General features: G+C 36.3%; 1 protein-coding gene and 38 non-coding genes across 40 annotated transcripts in view; all 39 read right to left on the reverse strand.

Moving 5' to 3' along the window:
• LOC134722012 (sodium-dependent multivitamin transporter-like) overlaps positions 1–25,676 on the reverse strand; it is a 118,692-nt gene that overhangs the window by 29,002 nt on the left and 64,014 nt on the right. The gene's annotated exons all lie outside the window — the stretch shown is intronic.
• On the reverse strand, positions 23–105 carry Trnal-uaa (transfer RNA leucine (anticodon UAA)). The gene has a single exon. It is a non-coding gene; the product is annotated as a tRNA-Leu (tRNA).
• On the reverse strand, positions 697–779 carry Trnal-uaa (transfer RNA leucine (anticodon UAA)). The gene has a single exon. It is a non-coding gene; the product is annotated as a tRNA-Leu (tRNA).
• Trnal-uaa (transfer RNA leucine (anticodon UAA)) lies at positions 1,372–1,454 on the reverse strand. Its single transcript has one exon. It is a non-coding gene; the product is annotated as a tRNA-Leu (tRNA).
• Positions 2,047–2,129, reverse strand: Trnal-uaa (transfer RNA leucine (anticodon UAA)). Its single transcript has one exon. It is a non-coding gene; the product is annotated as a tRNA-Leu (tRNA).
• Trnal-uaa (transfer RNA leucine (anticodon UAA)) lies at positions 2,722–2,804 on the reverse strand. The gene has a single exon. It is a non-coding gene; the product is annotated as a tRNA-Leu (tRNA).
• Positions 3,397–3,479, reverse strand: Trnal-uaa (transfer RNA leucine (anticodon UAA)). The gene has a single exon. It is a non-coding gene; the product is annotated as a tRNA-Leu (tRNA).
• Trnal-uaa (transfer RNA leucine (anticodon UAA)) lies at positions 4,072–4,154 on the reverse strand. The gene has a single exon. It is a non-coding gene; the product is annotated as a tRNA-Leu (tRNA).
• Positions 4,747–4,829, reverse strand: Trnal-uaa (transfer RNA leucine (anticodon UAA)). The gene has a single exon. It is a non-coding gene; the product is annotated as a tRNA-Leu (tRNA).
• On the reverse strand, positions 5,422–5,504 carry Trnal-uaa (transfer RNA leucine (anticodon UAA)). The gene has a single exon. It is a non-coding gene; the product is annotated as a tRNA-Leu (tRNA).
• Positions 6,097–6,179, reverse strand: Trnal-uaa (transfer RNA leucine (anticodon UAA)). The gene has a single exon. It is a non-coding gene; the product is annotated as a tRNA-Leu (tRNA).
• On the reverse strand, positions 6,772–6,854 carry Trnal-uaa (transfer RNA leucine (anticodon UAA)). The gene has a single exon. It is a non-coding gene; the product is annotated as a tRNA-Leu (tRNA).
• Positions 7,447–7,529, reverse strand: Trnal-uaa (transfer RNA leucine (anticodon UAA)). The gene has a single exon. It is a non-coding gene; the product is annotated as a tRNA-Leu (tRNA).
• On the reverse strand, positions 8,122–8,204 carry Trnal-uaa (transfer RNA leucine (anticodon UAA)). Its single transcript has one exon. It is a non-coding gene; the product is annotated as a tRNA-Leu (tRNA).
• On the reverse strand, positions 8,797–8,879 carry Trnal-uaa (transfer RNA leucine (anticodon UAA)). The gene has a single exon. It is a non-coding gene; the product is annotated as a tRNA-Leu (tRNA).
• Positions 9,472–9,554, reverse strand: Trnal-uaa (transfer RNA leucine (anticodon UAA)). The gene has a single exon. It is a non-coding gene; the product is annotated as a tRNA-Leu (tRNA).
• Positions 10,147–10,229, reverse strand: Trnal-uaa (transfer RNA leucine (anticodon UAA)). Its single transcript has one exon. It is a non-coding gene; the product is annotated as a tRNA-Leu (tRNA).
• On the reverse strand, positions 10,822–10,904 carry Trnal-uaa (transfer RNA leucine (anticodon UAA)). The gene has a single exon. It is a non-coding gene; the product is annotated as a tRNA-Leu (tRNA).
• Positions 11,497–11,579, reverse strand: Trnal-uaa (transfer RNA leucine (anticodon UAA)). Its single transcript has one exon. It is a non-coding gene; the product is annotated as a tRNA-Leu (tRNA).
• Positions 12,172–12,254, reverse strand: Trnal-uaa (transfer RNA leucine (anticodon UAA)). Its single transcript has one exon. It is a non-coding gene; the product is annotated as a tRNA-Leu (tRNA).
• Trnal-uaa (transfer RNA leucine (anticodon UAA)) lies at positions 12,847–12,929 on the reverse strand. Its single transcript has one exon. It is a non-coding gene; the product is annotated as a tRNA-Leu (tRNA).
• Trnal-uaa (transfer RNA leucine (anticodon UAA)) lies at positions 13,522–13,604 on the reverse strand. The gene has a single exon. It is a non-coding gene; the product is annotated as a tRNA-Leu (tRNA).
• On the reverse strand, positions 14,197–14,279 carry Trnal-uaa (transfer RNA leucine (anticodon UAA)). Its single transcript has one exon. It is a non-coding gene; the product is annotated as a tRNA-Leu (tRNA).
• Positions 14,872–14,954, reverse strand: Trnal-uaa (transfer RNA leucine (anticodon UAA)). Its single transcript has one exon. It is a non-coding gene; the product is annotated as a tRNA-Leu (tRNA).
• Positions 15,547–15,629, reverse strand: Trnal-uaa (transfer RNA leucine (anticodon UAA)). Its single transcript has one exon. It is a non-coding gene; the product is annotated as a tRNA-Leu (tRNA).
• On the reverse strand, positions 16,222–16,304 carry Trnal-uaa (transfer RNA leucine (anticodon UAA)). Its single transcript has one exon. It is a non-coding gene; the product is annotated as a tRNA-Leu (tRNA).
• Trnal-uaa (transfer RNA leucine (anticodon UAA)) lies at positions 16,897–16,979 on the reverse strand. The gene has a single exon. It is a non-coding gene; the product is annotated as a tRNA-Leu (tRNA).
• Positions 17,572–17,654, reverse strand: Trnal-uaa (transfer RNA leucine (anticodon UAA)). Its single transcript has one exon. It is a non-coding gene; the product is annotated as a tRNA-Leu (tRNA).
• Trnal-uaa (transfer RNA leucine (anticodon UAA)) lies at positions 18,247–18,329 on the reverse strand. Its single transcript has one exon. It is a non-coding gene; the product is annotated as a tRNA-Leu (tRNA).
• On the reverse strand, positions 18,922–19,004 carry Trnal-uaa (transfer RNA leucine (anticodon UAA)). Its single transcript has one exon. It is a non-coding gene; the product is annotated as a tRNA-Leu (tRNA).
• On the reverse strand, positions 19,597–19,679 carry Trnal-uaa (transfer RNA leucine (anticodon UAA)). Its single transcript has one exon. It is a non-coding gene; the product is annotated as a tRNA-Leu (tRNA).
• Trnal-uaa (transfer RNA leucine (anticodon UAA)) lies at positions 20,272–20,354 on the reverse strand. Its single transcript has one exon. It is a non-coding gene; the product is annotated as a tRNA-Leu (tRNA).
• On the reverse strand, positions 20,947–21,029 carry Trnal-uaa (transfer RNA leucine (anticodon UAA)). The gene has a single exon. It is a non-coding gene; the product is annotated as a tRNA-Leu (tRNA).
• Trnal-uaa (transfer RNA leucine (anticodon UAA)) lies at positions 21,622–21,704 on the reverse strand. Its single transcript has one exon. It is a non-coding gene; the product is annotated as a tRNA-Leu (tRNA).
• On the reverse strand, positions 22,297–22,379 carry Trnal-uaa (transfer RNA leucine (anticodon UAA)). Its single transcript has one exon. It is a non-coding gene; the product is annotated as a tRNA-Leu (tRNA).
• On the reverse strand, positions 22,971–23,053 carry Trnal-uaa (transfer RNA leucine (anticodon UAA)). Its single transcript has one exon. It is a non-coding gene; the product is annotated as a tRNA-Leu (tRNA).
• Positions 23,646–23,728, reverse strand: Trnal-uaa (transfer RNA leucine (anticodon UAA)). Its single transcript has one exon. It is a non-coding gene; the product is annotated as a tRNA-Leu (tRNA).
• On the reverse strand, positions 24,322–24,404 carry Trnal-uaa (transfer RNA leucine (anticodon UAA)). The gene has a single exon. It is a non-coding gene; the product is annotated as a tRNA-Leu (tRNA).
• On the reverse strand, positions 24,998–25,080 carry Trnal-uaa (transfer RNA leucine (anticodon UAA)). Its single transcript has one exon. It is a non-coding gene; the product is annotated as a tRNA-Leu (tRNA).

Consider the following 25,676-nt stretch of genomic DNA (forward strand, 5'->3'; position numbering starts at 1 on the left):
TTTGGTGTAATAAAAATAAGACTAGTGCGGGTGGGGTTCGAACCCACGCGGACATACGTCCATTGGAACTTAAGTCCAACGCCTTAACCACTCGGCCACCACACTGTTACGAATGGGGATCTTAAATGGTTACATGAATCTATAGCTATTTATCACAATGTTCGCATTTCATTTGTAAGTCGCAATAGTGTAGATCAAAAACCGCAAACGAAAAATAATCAAATAGACAGCCTTTCCATCGAAAATCCCGTGCAATTCAACTTATTTCATGCTGAAACATTCAATTAAGTTAAACTTGATGTTTGCCAACCTGAGTATCGTTACTGTAAGAATTTCCATAATTGTACATAAAGAGCGAAAAAAAAGTTTATCATCTCATAAACGATCATTTGACCGAAAAAAATCAATTGGCATTACGGAGGCAATTTTCAACATAAAATGTACTGCATGGGCATATAATATATATCTGCTCAGCTACAGTCATTTCTAGCGTTACTCCTTACTGCAGTTGCGCTATTAAAAAAAAAAATAATGCGGTTACAATTGAAAGCATTACTTACTGTTCTAGCAGCAACTGTAGATCTATATTTCGGAACTTTGATTTCATTGCTTATTCGATATCTATAAGGAGCTGCACTTGCGTACAATTCCCTCACTTTCAGACAAGATGTCAATTTGGTGTAATAAAAATAAGACTAGTGCGGGTGGGGTTCGAACCCACGCGGACATACGTCCATTGGAACTTAAGTCCAACGCCTTAACCACTCGGCCACCACACTGTTACGAATGGGGATCTTAAATGGTTACATGAATCTATAGCTATTTATCACAATGTTCGCATTTCATTTGTAAGTCGCAATAGTGTAGATCAAAAACCGCAAACGAAAAATAATCAAATAGACAGCCTTTCCATCGAAAATCCCGTGCAATTCAACTTATTTCATGCTGAAACATTCAATTAAGTTAAACTTGATGTTTGCCAACCTGAGTATCGTTACTGTAAGAATTTCCATAATTGTACATAAAGAGCGAAAAAAAAAGTTTATCATCTCATAAACGATCATTTGACCGAAAAAAATCAATTGGCATTACGGAGGCAATTTTCAACATAAAATGTACTGCATGGGCATATAATATATATCTGCTCAGCTACAGTCATTTCTAGCGTTACTCCTTACTGCAGTTGCGCTATTAAAAAAAAAAATAATGCGGTTACAATTGAAAGCATTACTTACTGTTCTAGCAGCAACTGTAGATCTATATTTCGGAACTTTGATTTCATTGCTTATTCGATATCTATAAGGAGCTGCACTTGCGTACAATTCCCTCACTTTCAGACAAGATGTCAATTTGGTGTAATAAAAATAAGACTAGTGCGGGTGGGGTTCGAACCCACGCGGACATACGTCCATTGGAACTTAAGTCCAACGCCTTAACCACTCGGCCACCACACTGTTACGAATGGGGATCTTAAATGGTTACATGAATCTATAGCTATTTATCACAATGTTCGCATTTCATTTGTAAGTCGCAATAGTGTAGATCAAAAACCGCAAACGAAAAATAATCAAATAGACAGCCTTTCCATCGAAAATCCCGTGCAATTCAACTTATTTCATGCTGAAACATTCAATTAAGTTAAACTTGATGTTTGCCAACCTGAGTATCGTTACTGTAAGAATTTCCATAATTGTACATAAAGAGCGAAAAAAAAAGTTTATCATCTCATAAACGATCATTTGACCGAAAAAAATCAATTGGCATTACGGAGGCAATTTTCAACATAAAATGTACTGCATGGGCATATAATATATATCTGCTCAGCTACAGTCATTTCTAGCGTTACTCCTTACTGCAGTTGCGCTATTAAAAAAAAAAATAATGCGGTTACAATTGAAAGCATTACTTACTGTTCTAGCAGCAACTGTAGATCTATATTTCGGAACTTTGATTTCATTGCTTATTCGATATCTATAAGGAGCTGCACTTGCGTACAATTCCCTCACTTTCAGACAAGATGTCAATTTGGTGTAATAAAAATAAGACTAGTGCGGGTGGGGTTCGAACCCACGCGGACATACGTCCATTGGAACTTAAGTCCAACGCCTTAACCACTCGGCCACCACACTGTTACGAATGGGGATCTTAAATGGTTACATGAATCTATAGCTATTTATCACAATGTTCGCATTTCATTTGTAAGTCGCAATAGTGTAGATCAAAAACCGCAAACGAAAAATAATCAAATAGACAGCCTTTCCATCGAAAATCCCGTGCAATTCAACTTATTTCATGCTGAAACATTCAATTAAGTTAAACTTGATGTTTGCCAACCTGAGTATCGTTACTGTAAGAATTTCCATAATTGTACATAAAGAGCGAAAAAAAAAGTTTATCATCTCATAAACGATCATTTGACCGAAAAAAATCAATTGGCATTACGGAGGCAATTTTCAACATAAAATGTACTGCATGGGCATATAATATATATCTGCTCAGCTACAGTCATTTCTAGCGTTACTCCTTACTGCAGTTGCGCTATTAAAAAAAAAAATAATGCGGTTACAATTGAAAGCATTACTTACTGTTCTAGCAGCAACTGTAGATCTATATTTCGGAACTTTGATTTCATTGCTTATTCGATATCTATAAGGAGCTGCACTTGCGTACAATTCCCTCACTTTCAGACAAGATGTCAATTTGGTGTAATAAAAATAAGACTAGTGCGGGTGGGGTTCGAACCCACGCGGACATACGTCCATTGGAACTTAAGTCCAACGCCTTAACCACTCGGCCACCACACTGTTACGAATGGGGATCTTAAATGGTTACATGAATCTATAGCTATTTATCACAATGTTCGCATTTCATTTGTAAGTCGCAATAGTGTAGATCAAAAACCGCAAACGAAAAATAATCAAATAGACAGCCTTTCCATCGAAAATCCCGTGCAATTCAACTTATTTCATGCTGAAACATTCAATTAAGTTAAACTTGATGTTTGCCAACCTGAGTATCGTTACTGTAAGAATTTCCATAATTGTACATAAAGAGCGAAAAAAAAAGTTTATCATCTCATAAACGATCATTTGACCGAAAAAAATCAATTGGCATTACGGAGGCAATTTTCAACATAAAATGTACTGCATGGGCATATAATATATATCTGCTCAGCTACAGTCATTTCTAGCGTTACTCCTTACTGCAGTTGCGCTATTAAAAAAAAAAATAATGCGGTTACAATTGAAAGCATTACTTACTGTTCTAGCAGCAACTGTAGATCTATATTTCGGAACTTTGATTTCATTGCTTATTCGATATCTATAAGGAGCTGCACTTGCGTACAATTCCCTCACTTTCAGACAAGATGTCAATTTGGTGTAATAAAAATAAGACTAGTGCGGGTGGGGTTCGAACCCACGCGGACATACGTCCATTGGAACTTAAGTCCAACGCCTTAACCACTCGGCCACCACACTGTTACGAATGGGGATCTTAAATGGTTACATGAATCTATAGCTATTTATCACAATGTTCGCATTTCATTTGTAAGTCGCAATAGTGTAGATCAAAAACCGCAAACGAAAAATAATCAAATAGACAGCCTTTCCATCGAAAATCCCGTGCAATTCAACTTATTTCATGCTGAAACATTCAATTAAGTTAAACTTGATGTTTGCCAACCTGAGTATCGTTACTGTAAGAATTTCCATAATTGTACATAAAGAGCGAAAAAAAAAGTTTATCATCTCATAAACGATCATTTGACCGAAAAAAATCAATTGGCATTACGGAGGCAATTTTCAACATAAAATGTACTGCATGGGCATATAATATATATCTGCTCAGCTACAGTCATTTCTAGCGTTACTCCTTACTGCAGTTGCGCTATTAAAAAAAAAAATAATGCGGTTACAATTGAAAGCATTACTTACTGTTCTAGCAGCAACTGTAGATCTATATTTCGGAACTTTGATTTCATTGCTTATTCGATATCTATAAGGAGCTGCACTTGCGTACAATTCCCTCACTTTCAGACAAGATGTCAATTTGGTGTAATAAAAATAAGACTAGTGCGGGTGGGGTTCGAACCCACGCGGACATACGTCCATTGGAACTTAAGTCCAACGCCTTAACCACTCGGCCACCACACTGTTACGAATGGGGATCTTAAATGGTTACATGAATCTATAGCTATTTATCACAATGTTCGCATTTCATTTGTAAGTCGCAATAGTGTAGATCAAAAACCGCAAACGAAAAATAATCAAATAGACAGCCTTTCCATCGAAAATCCCGTGCAATTCAACTTATTTCATGCTGAAACATTCAATTAAGTTAAACTTGATGTTTGCCAACCTGAGTATCGTTACTGTAAGAATTTCCATAATTGTACATAAAGAGCGAAAAAAAAAGTTTATCATCTCATAAACGATCATTTGACCGAAAAAAATCAATTGGCATTACGGAGGCAATTTTCAACATAAAATGTACTGCATGGGCATATAATATATATCTGCTCAGCTACAGTCATTTCTAGCGTTACTCCTTACTGCAGTTGCGCTATTAAAAAAAAAAATAATGCGGTTACAATTGAAAGCATTACTTACTGTTCTAGCAGCAACTGTAGATCTATATTTCGGAACTTTGATTTCATTGCTTATTCGATATCTATAAGGAGCTGCACTTGCGTACAATTCCCTCACTTTCAGACAAGATGTCAATTTGGTGTAATAAAAATAAGACTAGTGCGGGTGGGGTTCGAACCCACGCGGACATACGTCCATTGGAACTTAAGTCCAACGCCTTAACCACTCGGCCACCACACTGTTACGAATGGGGATCTTAAATGGTTACATGAATCTATAGCTATTTATCACAATGTTCGCATTTCATTTGTAAGTCGCAATAGTGTAGATCAAAAACCGCAAACGAAAAATAATCAAATAGACAGCCTTTCCATCGAAAATCCCGTGCAATTCAACTTATTTCATGCTGAAACATTCAATTAAGTTAAACTTGATGTTTGCCAACCTGAGTATCGTTACTGTAAGAATTTCCATAATTGTACATAAAGAGCGAAAAAAAAAGTTTATCATCTCATAAACGATCATTTGACCGAAAAAAATCAATTGGCATTACGGAGGCAATTTTCAACATAAAATGTACTGCATGGGCATATAATATATATCTGCTCAGCTACAGTCATTTCTAGCGTTACTCCTTACTGCAGTTGCGCTATTAAAAAAAAAAATAATGCGGTTACAATTGAAAGCATTACTTACTGTTCTAGCAGCAACTGTAGATCTATATTTCGGAACTTTGATTTCATTGCTTATTCGATATCTATAAGGAGCTGCACTTGCGTACAATTCCCTCACTTTCAGACAAGATGTCAATTTGGTGTAATAAAAATAAGACTAGTGCGGGTGGGGTTCGAACCCACGCGGACATACGTCCATTGGAACTTAAGTCCAACGCCTTAACCACTCGGCCACCACACTGTTACGAATGGGGATCTTAAATGGTTACATGAATCTATAGCTATTTATCACAATGTTCGCATTTCATTTGTAAGTCGCAATAGTGTAGATCAAAAACCGCAAACGAAAAATAATCAAATAGACAGCCTTTCCATCGAAAATCCCGTGCAATTCAACTTATTTCATGCTGAAACATTCAATTAAGTTAAACTTGATGTTTGCCAACCTGAGTATCGTTACTGTAAGAATTTCCATAATTGTACATAAAGAGCGAAAAAAAAAGTTTATCATCTCATAAACGATCATTTGACCGAAAAAAATCAATTGGCATTACGGAGGCAATTTTCAACATAAAATGTACTGCATGGGCATATAATATATATCTGCTCAGCTACAGTCATTTCTAGCGTTACTCCTTACTGCAGTTGCGCTATTAAAAAAAAAAATAATGCGGTTACAATTGAAAGCATTACTTACTGTTCTAGCAGCAACTGTAGATCTATATTTCGGAACTTTGATTTCATTGCTTATTCGATATCTATAAGGAGCTGCACTTGCGTACAATTCCCTCACTTTCAGACAAGATGTCAATTTGGTGTAATAAAAATAAGACTAGTGCGGGTGGGGTTCGAACCCACGCGGACATACGTCCATTGGAACTTAAGTCCAACGCCTTAACCACTCGGCCACCACACTGTTACGAATGGGGATCTTAAATGGTTACATGAATCTATAGCTATTTATCACAATGTTCGCATTTCATTTGTAAGTCGCAATAGTGTAGATCAAAAACCGCAAACGAAAAATAATCAAATAGACAGCCTTTCCATCGAAAATCCCGTGCAATTCAACTTATTTCATGCTGAAACATTCAATTAAGTTAAACTTGATGTTTGCCAACCTGAGTATCGTTACTGTAAGAATTTCCATAATTGTACATAAAGAGCGAAAAAAAAAGTTTATCATCTCATAAACGATCATTTGACCGAAAAAAATCAATTGGCATTACGGAGGCAATTTTCAACATAAAATGTACTGCATGGGCATATAATATATATCTGCTCAGCTACAGTCATTTCTAGCGTTACTCCTTACTGCAGTTGCGCTATTAAAAAAAAAAATAATGCGGTTACAATTGAAAGCATTACTTACTGTTCTAGCAGCAACTGTAGATCTATATTTCGGAACTTTGATTTCATTGCTTATTCGATATCTATAAGGAGCTGCACTTGCGTACAATTCCCTCACTTTCAGACAAGATGTCAATTTGGTGTAATAAAAATAAGACTAGTGCGGGTGGGGTTCGAACCCACGCGGACATACGTCCATTGGAACTTAAGTCCAACGCCTTAACCACTCGGCCACCACACTGTTACGAATGGGGATCTTAAATGGTTACATGAATCTATAGCTATTTATCACAATGTTCGCATTTCATTTGTAAGTCGCAATAGTGTAGATCAAAAACCGCAAACGAAAAATAATCAAATAGACAGCCTTTCCATCGAAAATCCCGTGCAATTCAACTTATTTCATGCTGAAACATTCAATTAAGTTAAACTTGATGTTTGCCAACCTGAGTATCGTTACTGTAAGAATTTCCATAATTGTACATAAAGAGCGAAAAAAAAAGTTTATCATCTCATAAACGATCAATTGACCGAAAAAAATCAATTGGCATTACGGAGGCAATTTTCAACATAAAATGTACTGCATGGGCATATAATATATATCTGCTCAGCTACAGTCATTTCTAGCGTTACTCCTTACTGCAGTTGCGCTATTAAAAAAAAAAATAATGCGGTTACAATTGAAAGCATTACTTACTGTTCTAGCAGCAACTGTAGATCTATATTTCGGAACTTTGATTTCATTGCTTATTCGATATCTATAAGGAGCTGCACTTGCGTACAATTCCCTCACTTTCAGACAAGATGTCAATTTGGTGTAATAAAAATAAGACTAGTGCGGGTGGGGTTCGAACCCACGCGGACATACGTCCATTGGAACTTAAGTCCAACGCCTTAACCACTCGGCCACCACACTGTTACGAATGGGGATCTTAAATGGTTACATGAATCTATAGCTATTTATCACAATGTTCGCATTTCATTTGTAAGTCGCAATAGTGTAGATCAAAAACCGCAAACGAAAAATAATCAAATAGACAGCCTTTCCATCGAAAATCCCGTGCAATTCAACTTATTTCATGCTGAAACATTCAATTAAGTTAAACTTGATGTTTGCCAACCTGAGTATCGTTACTGTAAGAATTTCCATAATTGTACATAAAGAGCGAAAAAAAAAGTTTATCATCTCATAAACGATCATTTGACCGAAAAAAATCAATTGGCATTACGGAGGCAATTTTCAACATAAAATGTACTGCATGGGCATATAATATATATCTGCTCAGCTACAGTCATTTCTAGCGTTACTCCTTACTGCAGTTGCGCTATTAAAAAAAAAAATAATGCGGTTACAATTGAAAGCATTACTTACTGTTCTAGCAGCAACTGTAGATCTATATTTCGGAACTTTGATTTCATTGCTTATTCGATATCTATAAGGAGCTGCACTTGCGTACAATTCCCTCACTTTCAGACAAGATGTCAATTTGGTGTAATAAAAATAAGACTAGTGCGGGTGGGGTTCGAACCCACGCGGACATACGTCCATTGGAACTTAAGTCCAACGCCTTAACCACTCGGCCACCACACTGTTACGAATGGGGATCTTAAATGGTTACATGAATCTATAGCTATTTATCACAATGTTCGCATTTCATTTGTAAGTCGCAATAGTGTAGATCAAAAACCGCAAACGAAAAATAATCAAATAGACAGCCTTTCCATCGAAAATCCCGTGCAATTCAACTTATTTCATGCTGAAACATTCAATTAAGTTAAACTTGATGTTTGCCAACCTGAGTATCGTTACTGTAAGAATTTCCATAATTGTACATAAAGAGCGAAAAAAAAAGTTTATCATCTCATAAACGATCATTTGACCGAAAAAAATCAATTGGCATTACGGAGGCAATTTTCAACATAAAATGTACTGCATGGGCATATAATATATATCTGCTCAGCTACAGTCATTTCTAGCGTTACTCCTTACTGCAGTTGCGCTATTAAAAAAAAAAATAATGCGGTTACAATTGAAAGCATTACTTACTGTTCTAGCAGCAACTGTAGATCTATATTTCGGAACTTTGATTTCATTGCTTATTCGATATCTATAAGGAGCTGCACTTGCGTACAATTCCCTCACTTTCAGACAAGATGTCAATTTGGTGTAATAAAAATAAGACTAGTGCGGGTGGGGTTCGAACCCACGCGGACATACGTCCATTGGAACTTAAGTCCAACGCCTTAACCACTCGGCCACCACACTGTTACGAATGGGGATCTTAAATGGTTACATGAATCTATAGCTATTTATCACAATGTTCGCATTTCATTTGTAAGTCGCAATAGTGTAGATCAAAAACCGCAAACGAAAAATAATCAAATAGACAGCCTTTCCATCGAAAATCCCGTGCAATTCAACTTATTTCATGCTGAAACATTCAATTAAGTTAAACTTGATGTTTGCCAACCTGAGTATCGTTACTGTAAGAATTTCCATAATTGTACATAAAGAGCGAAAAAAAAAGTTTATCATCTCATAAACGATCATTTGACCGAAAAAAATCAATTGGCATTACGGAGGCAATTTTCAACATAAAATGTACTGCATGGGCATATAATATATATCTGCTCAGCTACAGTCATTTCTAGCGTTACTCCTTACTGCAGTTGCGCTATTAAAAAAAAAAATAATGCGGTTACAATTGAAAGCATTACTTACTGTTCTAGCAGCAACTGTAGATCTATATTTCGGAACTTTGATTTCATTGCTTATTCGATATCTATAAGGAGCTGCACTTGCGTACAATTCCCTCACTTTCAGACAAGATGTCAATTTGGTGTAATAAAAATAAGACTAGTGCGGGTGGGGTTCGAACCCACGCGGACATACGTCCATTGGAACTTAAGTCCAACGCCTTAACCACTCGGCCACCACACTGTTACGAATGGGGATCTTAAATGGTTACATGAATCTATAGCTATTTATCACAATGTTCGCATTTCATTTGTAAGTCGCAATAGTGTAGATCAAAAACCGCAAACGAAAAATAATCAAATAGACAGCCTTTCCATCGAAAATCCCGTGCAATTCAACTTATTTCATGCTGAAACATTCAATTAAGTTAAACTTGATGTTTGCCAACCTGAGTATCGTTACTGTAAGAATTTCCATAATTGTACAGAAAGAGCGAAAAAAAAAGTTTATCATCTCATAAACGATCATTTGACCGAAAAAAATCAATTGGCATTACGGAGGCAATTTTCAACATAAAATGTACTGCATGGGCATATAATATATATCTGCTCAGCTACAGTCATTTCTAGCGTTACTCCTTACTGCAGTTGCGCTATTAAAAAAAAAAATAATGCGGTTACAATTGAAAGCATTACTTACTGTTCTAGCAGCAACTGTAGATCTATATTTCGGAACTTTGATTTCATTGCTTATTCGATATCTATAAGGAGCTGCACTTGCGTACAATTCCCTCACTTTCAGACAAGATGTCAATTTGGTGTAATAAAAATAAGACTAGTGCGGGTGGGGTTCGAACCCACGCGGACATACGTCCATTGGAACTTAAGTCCAACGCCTTAACCACTCGGCCACCACACTGTTACGAATGGGGATCTTAAATGGTTACATGAATCTATAGCTATTTATCACAATGTTCGCATTTCATTTGTAAGTCGCAATAGTGTAGATCAAAAACCGCAAACGAAAAATAATCAAATAGACAGCCTTTCCATCGAAAATCCCGTGCAATTCAACTTATTTCATGCTGAAACATTCAATTAAGTTAAACTTGATGTTTGCCAACCTGAGTATCGTTACTGTAAGAATTTCCATAATTGTACATAAAGAGCGAAAAAAAAAGTTTATCATCTCATAAACGATCATTTGACCGAAAAAAATCAATTGGCATTACGGAGGCAATTTTCAACATAAAATGTACTGCATGGGCATATAATATATATCTGCTCAGCTACAGTCATTTCTAGCGTTACTCCTTACTGCAGTTGCGCTATTAAAAAAAAAAATAATGCGGTTACAATTGAAAGCATTACTTACTGTTCTAGCAGCAACTGTAGATCTATATTTCGGAACTTTGATTTCATTGCTTATTCGATATCTATAAGGAGCTGCACTTGCGTACAATTCCCTCACTTTCAGACAAGATGTCAATTTGGTGTAATAAAAATAAGACTAGTGCGGGTGGGGTTCGAACCCACGCGGACATACGTCCATTGGAACTTAAGTCCAACGCCTTAACCACTCGGCCACCACACTGTTACGAATGGGGATCTTAAATGGTTACATGAATCTATAGCTATTTATCACAATGTTCGCATTTCATTTGTAAGTCGCAATAGTGTAGATCAAAAACCGCAAACGAAAAATAATCAAATAGACAGCCTTTCCATCGAAAATCCCGTGCAATTCAACTTATTTCATGCTGAAACATTCAATTAAGTTAAACTTGATGTTTGCCAACCTGAGTATCGTTACTGTAAGAATTTCCATAATTGTACATAAAGAGCGAAAAAAAAAGTTTATCATCTCATAAACGATCATTTGACCGAAAAAAATCAATTGGCATTACGGAGGCAATTTTCAACATAAAATGTACTGCATGGGCATATAATATATATCTGCTCAGCTACAGTCATTTCTAGCGTTACTCCTTACTGCAGTTGCGCTATTAAAAAAAAAAATAATGCGGTTACAATTGAAAGCATTACTTACTGTTCTAGCAGCAACTGTAGATCTATATTTCGGAACTTTGATTTCATTGCTTATTCGATATCTATAAGGAGCTGCACTTGCGTACAATTCCCTCACTTTCAGACAAGATGTCAATTTGGTGTAATAAAAATAAGACTAGTGCGGGTGGGGTTCGAACCCACGCGGACATACGTCCATTGGAACTTAAGTCCAACGCCTTAACCACTCGGCCACCACACTGTTACGAATGGGGATCTTAAATGGTTACATGAATCTATAGCTATTTATCACAATGTTCGCATTTCATTTGTAAGTCGCAATAGTGTAGATCAAAAACCGCAAACGAAAAATAATCAAATAGACAGCCTTTCCATCGAAAATCCCGTGCAATTCAACTTATTTCATGCTGAAACATTCAATTAAGTTAAACTTGATGTTTGCCAACCTGAGTATCGTTACTGTAAGAATTTCCATAATTGTACATAAAGAGCGAAAAAAAAAGTTTATCATCTCATAAACGATCATTTGACCGAAAAAAATCAATTGGCATTACGGAGGCAATTTTCAACATAAAATGTACTGCATGGGCATATAATATATATCTGCTCAGCTACAGTCATTTCTAGCGTTACTCCTTACTGCAGTTGCGCTATTAAAAAAAAAAATAATGCGGTTACAATTGAAAGCATTACTTACTGTTCTAGCAGCAACTGTAGATCTATATTTCGGAACTTTGATTTCATTGCTTATTCGATATCTATAAGGAGCTGCACTTGCGTACAATTCCCTCACTTTCAGACAAGATGTCAATTTGGTGTAATAAAAATAAGACTAGTGCGGGTGGGGTTCGAACCCACGCGGACATACGTCCATTGGAACTTAAGTCCAACGCCTTAACCACTCGGCCACCACACTGTTACGAATGGGGATCTTAAATGGTTACATGAATCTATAGCTATTTATCACAATGTTCGCATTTCATTTGTAAGTCGCAATAGTGTAGATCAAAAACCGCAAACGAAAAATAATCAAATAGACAGCCTTTCCATCGAAAATCCCGTGCAATTCAACTTATTTCATGCTGAAACATTCAATTAAGTTAAACTTGATGTTTGCCAACCTGAGTATCGTTACTGTAAGAATTTCCATAATTGTACATAAAGAGCGAAAAAAAAAGTTTATCATCTCATAAACGATCATTTGACCGAAAAAAATCAATTGGCATTACGGAGGCAATTTTCAACATAAAATGTACTGCATGGGCATATAATATATATCTGCTCAGCTACAGTCATTTCTAGCGTTACTCCTTACTGCAGTTGCGCTATTAAAAAAAAAAATAATGCGGTTACAATTGAAAGCATTACTTACTGTTCTAGCAGCAACTGTAGATCTATATTTCGGAACTTTGATTTCATTGCTTATTCGATATCTATAAGGAGCTGCACTTGCGTACAATTCCCTCACTTTCAGACAAGATGTCAATTTGGTGTAATAAAAATAAGACTAGTGCGGGTGGGGTTCGAACCCACGCGGACATACGTCCATTGGAACTTAAGTCCAACGCCTTAACCACTCGGCCACCACACTGTTACGAATGGGGATCTTAAATGGTTACATGAATCTATAGCTATTTATCACAATGTTCGCATTTCATTTGTAAGTCGCAATAGTGTAGATCAAAAACCGCAAACGAAAAATAATCAAATAGACAGCCTTTCCATCGAAAATCCCGTGCAATTCAACTTATTTCATGCTGAAACATTCAATTAAGTTAAACTTGATGTTTGCCAACCTGAGTATCGTTACTGTAAGAATTTCCATAATTGTACATAAAGAGCGAAAAAAAAAGTTTATCATCTCATAAACGATCATTTGACCGAAAAAAATCAATTGGCATTACGGAGGCAATTTTCAACATAAAATGTACTGCATGGGCATATAATATATATCTGCTCAGCTACAGTCATTTCTAGCGTTACTCCTTACTGCAGTTGCGCTATTAAAAAAAAAAATAATGCGGTTACAATTGAAAGCATTACTTACTGTTCTAGCAGCAACTGTAGATCTATATTTCGGAACTTTGATTTCATTGCTTATTCGATATCTATAAGGAGCTGCACTTGCGTACAATTCCCTCACTTTCAGACAAGATGTCAATTTGGTGTAATAAAAATAAGACTAGTGCGGGTGGGGTTCGAACCCACGCGGACATACGTCCATTGGAACTTAAGTCCAACGCCTTAACCACTCGGCCACCACACTGTTACGAATGGGGATCTTAAATGGTTACATGAATCTATAGCTATTTATCACAATGTTCGCATTTCATTTGTAAGTCGCAATAGTGTAGATCAAAAACCGCAAACGAAAAATAATCAAATAGACAGCCTTTCCATCGAAAATCCCGTGCAATTCAACTTATTTCATGCTGAAACATTCAATTAAGTTAAACTTGATGTTTGCCAACCTGAGTATCGTTACTGTAAGAATTTCCATAATTGTACATAAAGAGCGAAAAAAAAAGTTTATCATCTCATAAACGATCATTTGACCGAAAAAAATCAATTGGCATTACGGAGGCAATTTTCAACATAAAATGTACTGCATGGGCATATAATATATATCTGCTCAGCTACAGTCATTTCTAGCGTTACTCCTTACTGCAGTTGCGCTATTAAAAAAAAAAATAATGCGGTTACAATTGAAAGCATTACTTACTGTTCTAGCAGCAACTGTAGATCTATATTTCGGAACTTTGATTTCATTGCTTATTCGATATCTATAAGGAGCTGCACTTGCGTACAATTCCCTCACTTTCAGACAAGATGTCAATTTGGTGTAATAAAAATAAGACTAGTGCGGGTGGGGTTCGAACCCACGCGGACATACGTCCATTGGAACTTAAGTCCAACGCCTTAACCACTCGGCCACCACACTGTTACGAATGGGGATCTTAAATGGTTACATGAATCTATAGCTATTTATCACAATGTTCGCATTTCATTTGTAAGTCGCAATAGTGTAGATCAAAAACCGCAAACGAAAAATAATCAAATAGACAGCCTTTCCATCGAAAATCCCGTGCAATTCAACTTATTTCATGCTGAAACATTCAATTAAGTTAAACTTGATGTTTGCCAACCTGAGTATCGTTACTGTAAGAATTTCCATAATTGTACATAAAGAGCGAAAAAAAAAGTTTATCATCTCATAAACGATCATTTGACCGAAAAAAATCAATTGGCATTACGGAGGCAATTTTCAACATAAAATGTACTGCATGGGCATATAATATATATCTGCTCAGCTACAGTCATTTCTAGCGTTACTCCTTACTGCAGTTGCGCTATTAAAAAAAAAAATAATGCGGTTACAATTGAAAGCATTACTTACTGTTCTAGCAGCAACTGTAGATCTATATTTCGGAACTTTGATTTCATTGCTTATTCGATATCTATAAGGAGCTGCACTTGCGTACAATTCCCTCACTTTCAGACAAGATGTCAATTTGGTGTAATAAAAATAAGACTAGTGCGGGTGGGGTTCGAACCCACGCGGACATACGTCCATTGGAACTTAAGTCCAACGCCTTAACCACTCGGCCACCACACTGTTACGAATGGGGATCTTAAATGGTTACATGAATCTATAGCTATTTATCACAATGTTCGCATTTCATTTGTAAGTCGCAATAGTGTAGATCAAAAACCGCAAACGAAAAATAATCAAATAGACAGCCTTTCCATCGAAAATCCCGTGCAATTCAACTTATTTCATGCTGAAACATTCAATTAAGTTAAACTTGATGTTTGCCAACCTGAGTATCGTTACTGTAAGAATTTCCATAATTGTACATAAAGAGCGAAAAAAAAAGTTTATCATCTCATAAACGATCATTTGACCGAAAAAAATCAATTGGCATTACGGAGGCAATTTTCAACATAAAATGTACTGCATGGGCATATAATATATATCTGCTCAGCTACAGTCATTTCTAGCGTTACTCCTTACTGCAGTTGCGCTATTAAAAAAAAAAATAATGCGGTTACAATTGAAAGCATTACTTACTGTTCTAGCAGCAACTGTAGATCTATATTTCGGAACTTTGATTTCATTGCTTATTCGATATCTATAAGGAGCTGCACTTGCGTACAATTCCCTCACTTTCAGACAAGATGTCAATTTGGTGTAATAAAAATAAGACTAGTGCGGGTGGGGTTCGAACCCACGCGGACATACGTCCATTGGAACTTAAGTCCAACGCCTTAACCACTCGGCCACCACACTGTTACGAATGGGGATCTTAAATGGTTACATGAATCTATAGCTATTTATCACAATGTTCGCATTTCATTTGTAAGTCGCAATAGTGTAGATCAAAAACCGCAAACGAAAAATAATCAAATAGACAGCCTTTCCATCGAAAATCCCGTGCAATTCAACTTATTTCATGCTGAAACATTCAATTAAGTTAAACTTGATGTTTGCCAACCTGAGTATCGTTACTGTAAGAATTTCCATAATTGTACATAAAGAGCGAAAAAAAAAGTTTATCATCTCATAAACGATCATTTGACCGAAAAAAATCAATTGGCATTACGGAGGCAATTTTCAACATAAAATGTACTGCATGGGCATATAATATATATCTGCTCAGCTACAGTCATTTCTAGCGTTACTCCTTACTGCAGTTGCGCTATTAAAAAAAAAAATAATGCGGTTACAATTGAAAGCATTACTTACTGTTCTAGCAGCAACTGTAGATCTATATTTCGGAACTTTGATTTCATTGCTTATTCGATATCTATAAGGAGCTGCACTTGCGTACAATTCCCTCACTTTCAGACAAGATGTCAATTTGGTGTAATAAAAATAAGACTAGTGCGGGTGGGGTTCGAACCCACGCGGACATACGTCCATTGGAACTTAAGTCCAACGCCTTAACCACTCGGCCACCACACTGTTACGAATGGGGATCTTAAATGGTTACATGAATCTATAGCTATTTATCACAATGTTCGCATTTCATTTGTAAGTCGCAATAGTGTAGATCAAAAACCGCAAACGAAAAATAATCAAATAGACAGCCTTTCCATCGAAAATCCCGTGCAATTCAACTTATTTCATGCTGAAACATTCAATTAAGTTAAACTTGATGTTTGCCAACCTGAGTATCGTTACTGTAAGAATTTCCATAATTGTACATAAAGAGCGAAAAAAAAAGTTTATCATCTCATAAACGATCATTTGACCGAAAAAAATCAATTGGCATTACGGAGGCAATTTTCAACATAAAATGTACTGCATGGGCATATAATATATATCTGCTCAGCTACAGTCATTTCTAGCGTTACTCCTTACTGCAGTTGCGCTATTAAAAAAAAAAATAATGCGGTTACAATTGAAAGCATTACTTACTGTTCTAGCAGCAACTGTAGATCTATATTTCGGAACTTTGATTTCATTGCTTATTCGATATCTATAAGGAGCTGCACTTGCGTACAATTCCCTCACTTTCAGACAAGATGTCAATTTGGTGTAATAAAAATAAGACTAGTGCGGGTGGGGTTCGAACCCACGCGGACATACGTCCATTGGAACTTAAGTCCAACGCCTTAACCACTCGGCCACCACACTGTTACGAATGGGGATCTTAAATGGTTACATGAATCTATAGCTATTTATCACAATGTTCGCATTTCATTTGTAAGTCGCAATAGTGTAGATCAAAAACCGCAAACGAAAAATAATCAAATAGACAGCCTTTCCATCGAAAATCCCGTGCAATTCAACTTATTTCATGCTGAAACATTCAATTAAGTTAAACTTGATGTTTGCCAACCTGAGTATCGTTACTGTAAGAATTTCCATAATTGTACATAAAGAGCGAAAAAAAAAGTTTATCATCTCATAAACGATCATTTGACCGAAAAAAATCAATTGGCATTACGGAGGCAATTTTCAACATAAAATGTACTGCATGGGCATATAATATATATCTGCTCAGCTACAGTCATTTCTAGCGTTACTCCTTACTGCAGTTGCGCTATTAAAAAAAAAAATAATGCGGTTACAATTGAAAGCATTACTTACTGTTCTAGCAGCAACTGTAGATCTATATTTCGGAACTTTGATTTCATTGCTTATTCGATATCTATAAGGAGCTGCACTTGCGTACAATTCCCTCACTTTCAGACAAGATGTCAATTTGGTGTAATAAAAATAAGACTAGTGCGGGTGGGGTTCGAACCCACGCGGACATACGTCCATTGGAACTTAAGTCCAACGCCTTAACCACTCGGCCACCACACTGTTACGAATGGGGATCTTAAATGGTTACATGAATCTATAGCTATTTATCACAATGTTCGCATTTCATTTGTAAGTCGCAATAGTGTAGATCAAAAACCGCAAACGAAAAATAATCAAATAGACAGCCTTTCCATCGAAAATCCCGTGCAATTCAACTTATTTCATGCTGAAACATTCAATTAAGTTAAACTTGATGTTTGCCAACCTGAGTATCGTTACTGTAAGAATTTCCATAATTGTACATAAAGAGCGAAAAAAAAAGTTTATCATCTCATAAACGATCATTTGACCGAAAAAAATCAATTGGCATTACGGAGGCAATTTTCAACATAAAATGTACTGCATGGGCATATAATATATATCTGCTCAGCTACAGTCATTTCTAGCGTTACTCCTTACTGCAGTTGCGCTATTAAAAAAAAAAATAATGCGGTTACAATTGAAAGCATTACTTACTGTTCTAGCAGCAACTGTAGATCTATATTTCGGAACTTTGATTTCATTGCTTATTCGATATCTATAAGGAGCTGCACTTGCGTACAATTCCCTCACTTTCAGACAAGATGTCAATTTGGTGTAATAAAAATAAGACTAGTGCGGGTGGGGTTCGAACCCACGCGGACATACGTCCATTGGAACTTAAGTCCAACGCCTTAACCACTCGGCCACCACACTGTTACGAATGGGGATCTTAAATGGTTACATGAATCTATAGCTATTTATCACAATGTTCGCATTTCATTTGTAAGTCGCAATAGTGTAGATCAAAAACCGCAAACGAAAAATAATCAAATAGACAGCCTTTCCATCGAAAATCCCGTGCAATTCAACTTATTTCATGCTGAAACATTCAATTAAGTTAAACTTGATGTTTGCCAACCTGAGTATCGTTACTGTAAGAATTTCCATAATTGTACATAAAGAGCGAAAAAAAAAGTTTATCATCTCATAAACGATCATTTGACCGAAAAAAATCAATTGGCATTACGGAGGCAATTTTCAACATAAAATGTACTGCATGGGCATATAATATATATCTGCTCAGCTACAGTCATTTCTAGCGTTACTCCTTACTGCAGTTGCGCTATTAAAAAAAAAAATAATGCGGTTACAATTGAAAGCATTACTTACTGTTCTAGCAGCAACTGTAGATCTATATTTCGGAACTTTGATTTCATTGCTTATTCGATATCTATAAGGAGCTGCACTTGCGTACAATTCCCTCACTTTCAGACAAGATGTCAATTTGGTGTAATAAAAATAAGACTAGTGCGGGTGGGGTTCGAACCCACGCGGACATACGTCCATTGGAACTTAAGTCCAACGCCTTAACCACTCGGCCACCACACTGTTACGAATGGGGATCTTAAATGGTTACATGAATCTATAGCTATTTATCACAATGTTCGCATTTCATTTGTAAGTCGCAATAGTGTAGATCAAAAACCGCAAACGAAAAATAATCAAATAGACAGCCTTTCCATCGAAAATCCCGTGCAATTCAACTTATTTCATGCTGAAACATTCAATTAAGTTAAACTTGATGTTTGCCAACCTGAGTATCGTTACTGTAAGAATTTCCATAATTGTACATAAAGAGCGAAAAAAAAAGTTTATCATCTCATAAACGATCATTTGACCGAAAAAAATCAATTGGCATTACGGAGGCAATTTTCAACATAAAATGTACTGCATGGGCATATAATATATATCTGCTCAGCTACAGTCATTTCTAGCGTTACTCCTTACTGCAGTTGCGCTATTAAAAAAAAAAATAATGCGGTTACAATTGAAAGCATTACTTACTGTTCTAGCAGCAACTGTAGATCTATATTTCGGAACTTTGATTTCATTGCTTATTCGATATCTATAAGGAGCTGCACTTGCGTACAATTCCCTCACTTTCAGACAAGATGTCAATTTGGTGTAATAAAAATAAGACTAGTGCGGGTGGGGTTCGAACCCACGCGGACATACGTCCATTGGAACTTAAGTCCAACGCCTTAACCACTCGGCCACCACACTGTTACGAATGGGGATCTTAAATGGTTACATGAATCTATAGCTATTTATCACAATGTTCGCATTTCATTTGTAAGTCGCAATAGTGTAGATCAAAAACCGCAAACGAAAAATAATCAAATAGACAGCCTTTCCATCGAAAATCCCGTGCAATTCAACTTATTTCATGCTGAAACATTCAATTAAGTTAAACTTGATGTTTGCCAACCTGAGTATCGTTACTGTAAGAATTTCCATAATTGTACATAAAGAGCGAAAAAAAAAGTTTATCATCTCATAAACGATCATTTGACCGAAAAAAATCAATTGGCATTACGGAGGCAATTTTCAACATAAAATGTACTGCATGGGCATATAATATATATCTGCTCAGCTACAGTCATTTCTAGCGTTACTCCTTACTGCAGTTGCGCTATTAAAAAAAAAAATAATGCGGTTACAATTGAAAGCATTACTTACTGTTCTAGCAGCAACTGTAGATCTATATTTCGGAACTTTGATTTCATTGCTTATTCGATATCTATAAGGAGCTGCACTTGCGTACAATTCCCTCACTTTCAGACAAGATGTCAATTTGGTGTAATAAAAATAAGACTAGTGCGGGTGGGGTTCGAACCCACGCGGACATACGTCCATTGGAACTTAAGTCCAACGCCTTAACCACTCGGCCACCACACTGTTACGAATGGGGATCTTAAATGGTTACATGAATCTATAGCTATTTATCACAATGTTCGCATTTCATTTGTAAGTCGCAATAGTGTAGATCAAAAACCGCAAACGAAAAATAATCAAATAGACAGCCTTTCCATCGAAAATCCCGTGCAATTCAACTTATTTCATGCTGAAACATTCAATTAAGTTAAACTTGATGTTTGCCAACCTGAGTATCGTTACTGTAAGAATTTCCATAATTGTACATAAAGAGCGAAAAAAAAAGTTTATCATCTCATAAACGATCATTTGACCGAAAAAAATCAATTGGCATTACGGAGGCAATTTTCAACATAAAATGTACTGCATGGGCATATAATATATATCTGCTCAGCTACAGTCATTTCTAGCGTTACTCCTTACTGCAGTTGCGCTATTAAAAAAAAAAATAATGCGGTTACAATTGAAAGCATTACTTACTGTTCTAGCAGCAACTGTAGATCTATATTTCGGAACTTTGATTTCATTGCTTATTCGATATCTATAAGGAGCTGCACTTGCGTACAATTCCCTCACTTTCAGACAAGATGTCAATTTGGTGTAATAAAAATAAGACTAGTGCGGGTGGGGTTCGAACCCACGCGGACATACGTCCATTGGAACTTAAGTCCAACGCCTTAACCACTCGGCCACCACACTGTTACGAATGGGGATCTTAAATGGTTACATGAATCTATAGCTATTTATCACAATGTTCGCATTTCATTTGTAAGTCGCAATAGTGTAGATCAAAAACCGCAAACGAAAAATAATCAAATAGACAGCCTTTCCATCGAAAATCCCGTGCAATTCAACTTATTTCATGCTGAAACATTCAATTAAGTTAAACTTGATGTTTGCCAACCTGAGTATCGTTACTGTAAGAATTTCCATAATTGTACATAAAGAGCGAAAAAAAAAGTTTATCATCTCATAAACGATCATTTGACCGAAAAAAATCAATTGGCATTACGGAGGCAATTTTCAACATAAAATGTACTGCATGGGCATATAATATATATCTGCTCAGCTACAGTCATTTCTAGCGTTACTCCTTACTGCAGTTGCGCTATTAAAAAAAAAAATAATGCGGTTACAATTGAAAGCATTACTTACTGTTCTAGCAGCAACTGTAGATCTATATTTCGGAACTTTGATTTCATTGCTTATTCGATATCTATAAGGAGCTGCACTTGCGTACAATTCCCTCACTTTCAGACAAGATGTCAATTTGGTGTAATAAAAATAAGACTAGTGCGGGTGGGGTTCGAACCCACGCGGACATACGTCCATTGGAACTTAAGTCCAACGCCTTAACCACTCGGCCACCACACTGTTACGAATGGGGATCTTAAATGGTTACATGAATCTATAGCTATTTATCACAATGTTCGCATTTCATTTGTAAGTCGCAATAGTGTAGATCAAAAACCGCAAACGAAAAATAATCAAATAGACAGCCTTTCCATCGAAAATCCCGTGCAATTCAACTTATTTCATGCTGAAACATTCAATTAAGTTAAACTTGATGTTTGCCAACCTGAGTATCGTTACTGTAAGAATTTCCATAATTGTACATAAAGAGCGAAAAAAAAAGTTTATCATCTCATAAACGATCATTTGACCGAAAAAAATCAATTGGCATTACGGAGGCAATTTTCAACATAAAATGTACTGCATGGGCATATAATATATATCTGCTCAGCTACAGTCATTTCTAGCGTTACTCCTTACTGCAGTTGCGCTATTAAAAAAAAAAATAATGCGGTTACAATTGAAAGCATTACTTACTGTTCTAGCAGCAACTGTAGATCTATATTTCGGAACTTTGATTTCATTGCTTATTCGATATCTATAAGGAGCTGCACTTGCGTACAATTCCCTCACTTTCAGACAAGATGTCAATTTGGTGTAATAAAAATAAGACTAGTGCGGGTGGGGTTCGAACCCACGCGGACATACGTCCATTGGAACTTAAGTCCAACGCCTTAACCACTCGGCCACCACACTGTTACGAATGGGGATCTTAAATGGTTACATGAATCTATAGCTATTTATCACAATGTTCGCATTTCATTTGTAAGTCGCAATAGTGTAGATCAAAAACCGCAAACGAAAAATAATCAAATAGACAGCCTTTCCATCGAAATCCCGTGCAATTCAACTTATTTCATGCTGAAACATTCAATTAAGTTAAACTTGATGTTTGCCAACCTGAGTATCGTTACTGTAAGAATTTCCATAATTGTACATAAAGAGCGAAAAAAAAAGTTTATCATCTCATAAACGATCATTTGACCGAAAAAAATCAATTGGCATTACGGAGGCAATTTTCAACATAAAATGTACTGCATGGGCATATAATATATATCTGCTCAGCTACAGTCATTTCTAGCGTTACTCCTTACTGCAGTTGCGCTATTAAAAAAAAAAATAATGCGGTTACAATTGAAAGCATTACTTACTGTTCTAGCAGCAACTGTAGATCTATATTTCGGAACTTTGATTTCATTGCTTATTCGATATCTATAAGGAGCTGCACTTGCGTACAATTCCCTCACTTTCAGACAAGATGTCAATTTGGTGTAATAAAAATAAGACTAGTGCGGGTGGGGTTCGAACCCACGCGGACATACGTCCATTGGAACTTAAGTCCAACGCCTTAACCACTCGGCCACCACACTGTTACGAATGGGGATCTTAAATGGTTACATGAATCTATAGCTATTTATCACAATGTTCGCATTTCATTTGTAAGTCGCAATAGTGTAGATCAAAAACCGCAAACGAAAAATAATCAAATAGACAGCCTTTCCATCGAAAATCCCGTGCAATTCAACTTATTTCATGCTGAAACATTCAATTAAGTTAAACTTGATGTTTGCCAACCTGAGTATCGTTACTGTAAGAATTTCCATAATTGTACATAAAGAGCGAAAAAAAAAGTTTATCATCTCATAAACGATCATTTGACCGAAAAAAATCAATTGGCATTACGGAGGCAATTTTCAACATAAAATGTACTGCATGGGCATATAATATATATCTGCTCAGCTACAGTCATTTCTAGCGTTACTCCTTACTGCAGTTGCGCTATTAAAAAAAAAAATAATGCGGTTACAATTGAAAGCATTACTTACTGTTCTAGCAGCAACTGTAGATCTATATTTCGGAACTTTGATTTCATTGCTTATTCGATATCTATAAGGAGCTGCACTTGCGTACAATTCCCTCACTTTCAGACAAGATGTCAATTTGGTGTAATAAAAATAAGACTAGTGCGGGTGGGGTTCGAACCCACGCGGACATACGTCCATTGGAACTTAAGTCCAACGCCTTAACCACTCGGCCACCACACTGTTACGAATGGGGGATCTTAAATGGTTACATGAATCTATAGCTATTTATCACAATGTTCGCATTTCATTTGTAAGTCGCAATAGTGTAGATCAAAAACCGCAAACGAAAAATAATCAAATAGACAGCCTTTCCATCGAAAATCCCGTGCAATTCAACTTATTTCATGCTGAAACATTCAATTAAGTTAAACTTGATGTTTGCCAACCTGAGTATCGTTACTGTAAGAATTTCCATAATTGTACATAAAGAGCGAAAAAAAAAGTTTATCATCTCATAAACGATCATTTGACCGAAAAAAATCAATTGGCATTACGGAGGCAATTTTCAACATAAAATGTACTGCATGGGCATATAATATATATCTGCTCAGCTACAGTCCATTTCTAGCGTTACTCCTTACTGCAGTTGCGCTATTAAAAAAAAAATAATGCGGTTACAATTGAAAGCATTACTTACTGTTCTAGCAGCAACTGTAGATCTATATTTCGGAACTTTGATTTCATTGCTTATTCGATATCTATAAGGAGCTGCACTTGCGTACAATTCCCTCACTTTCAGACAAGATGTCAATTTGGTGTAATAAAAATAAGACTAGTGCGGGTGGGGTTCGAACCCACGCGGACATACGTCCATTGGAACTTAAGTCCAACGCCTTAACCACTCGGCCACCACACTGTTACGAATGGGGATCTTAAATGGTTACATGAATCTATAGCTATTTATCACAATGTTCGCATTTCATTTGTAAGTCGCAATAGTGTAGATCAAAAACCGCAAACGAAAAATAATCAAATAGACAGCCTTTCCATCGAAAATCCCGTGCAATTCAACTTATTTCATGCTGAAACATTCAATTAAGTTAAACTTGATGTTTGCCAACCTGAGTATCGTTACTGTAAGAATTTCCATAATTGTACATAAAGAGCGAAAAAAAAAGTTTATCATCTCATAAACGATCATTTGACCGAAAAAAATCAATTGGCATTACGGAGGCAATTTTCAACATAAAATGTACTGCATGGGCATATAATATATATCTGCTCAGCTACAGTCATTTCTAGCGTTACTCCTTACTGCAGTTGCGCTATTAAAAAAAAAAATAATGCGGTTACAATTGAAAGCATTACTTACTGTTCTAGCCAGCAACTGTAGATCTATATTTCGGAACTTTGATTTCATTGCTTATTCGATATCTATAAGGAGCTGCACTTGCGTACAATTCCCTCACTTTCAGACAAGATGTCAATTTGGTGTAATAAAAATAAGACTAGTGCGGGTGGGGTTCGAACCCACGCGGACATACGTCCATTGGAACTTAAGTCCAACGCCTTAACCACTCGGCCACCACACTGTTACGAATGGGGATCTTAAATGGTTACATGAATCTATAGCTATTTATCACAATGTATCGCATTTCATTTGTAAGTCGCAATAGTGTAGATCAAAAACCGCAAACGAAAAATAATCAAATAGACAGCCTTTCCATCGAAAATCCCGTGCAATTCAACTTATTTCATGCTGAAACATTCAATTAAGTTAAACTTGATGTTTGCCAACCTGAGTATCGTTACTGTAAGAATTTCCATAATTGTACATAAAGAGCGAAAAAAAAAGTTTATCATCTCATAAACGATCATTTGACCGAAAAAAATCAATTGGCATTACGGAGGCAATTTTCAACATAAAATGTACTGCATGGGCATATAATATATATCTGCTCAGCTTACAGTCATTTCCTAGCGTTACTCCTTACTGCAGTTGCGCTATTAAAAAAAAAAATAATGCGGTTACAATTGAAAGCATTACTTACTGTTCTAGCAGCAACTGTAGATCTATATTTCGGAACTTTGATTTCATTGCTTATTCGATATCTATAAGGAGCTGCACTTGCGTACAATTCCCTCACTTTCAGACAAGATGTCAATTTGGTGTAATAAAAATAAGACT

The sequence above is a fragment of the Mytilus trossulus genome, chromosome 6 (genome assembly GCF_036588685.1).
Source record: "Mytilus trossulus isolate FHL-02 chromosome 6, PNRI_Mtr1.1.1.hap1, whole genome shotgun sequence".
Lineage (NCBI taxonomy): Eukaryota > Metazoa > Mollusca > Bivalvia > Mytilida > Mytilidae > Mytilus > Mytilus trossulus.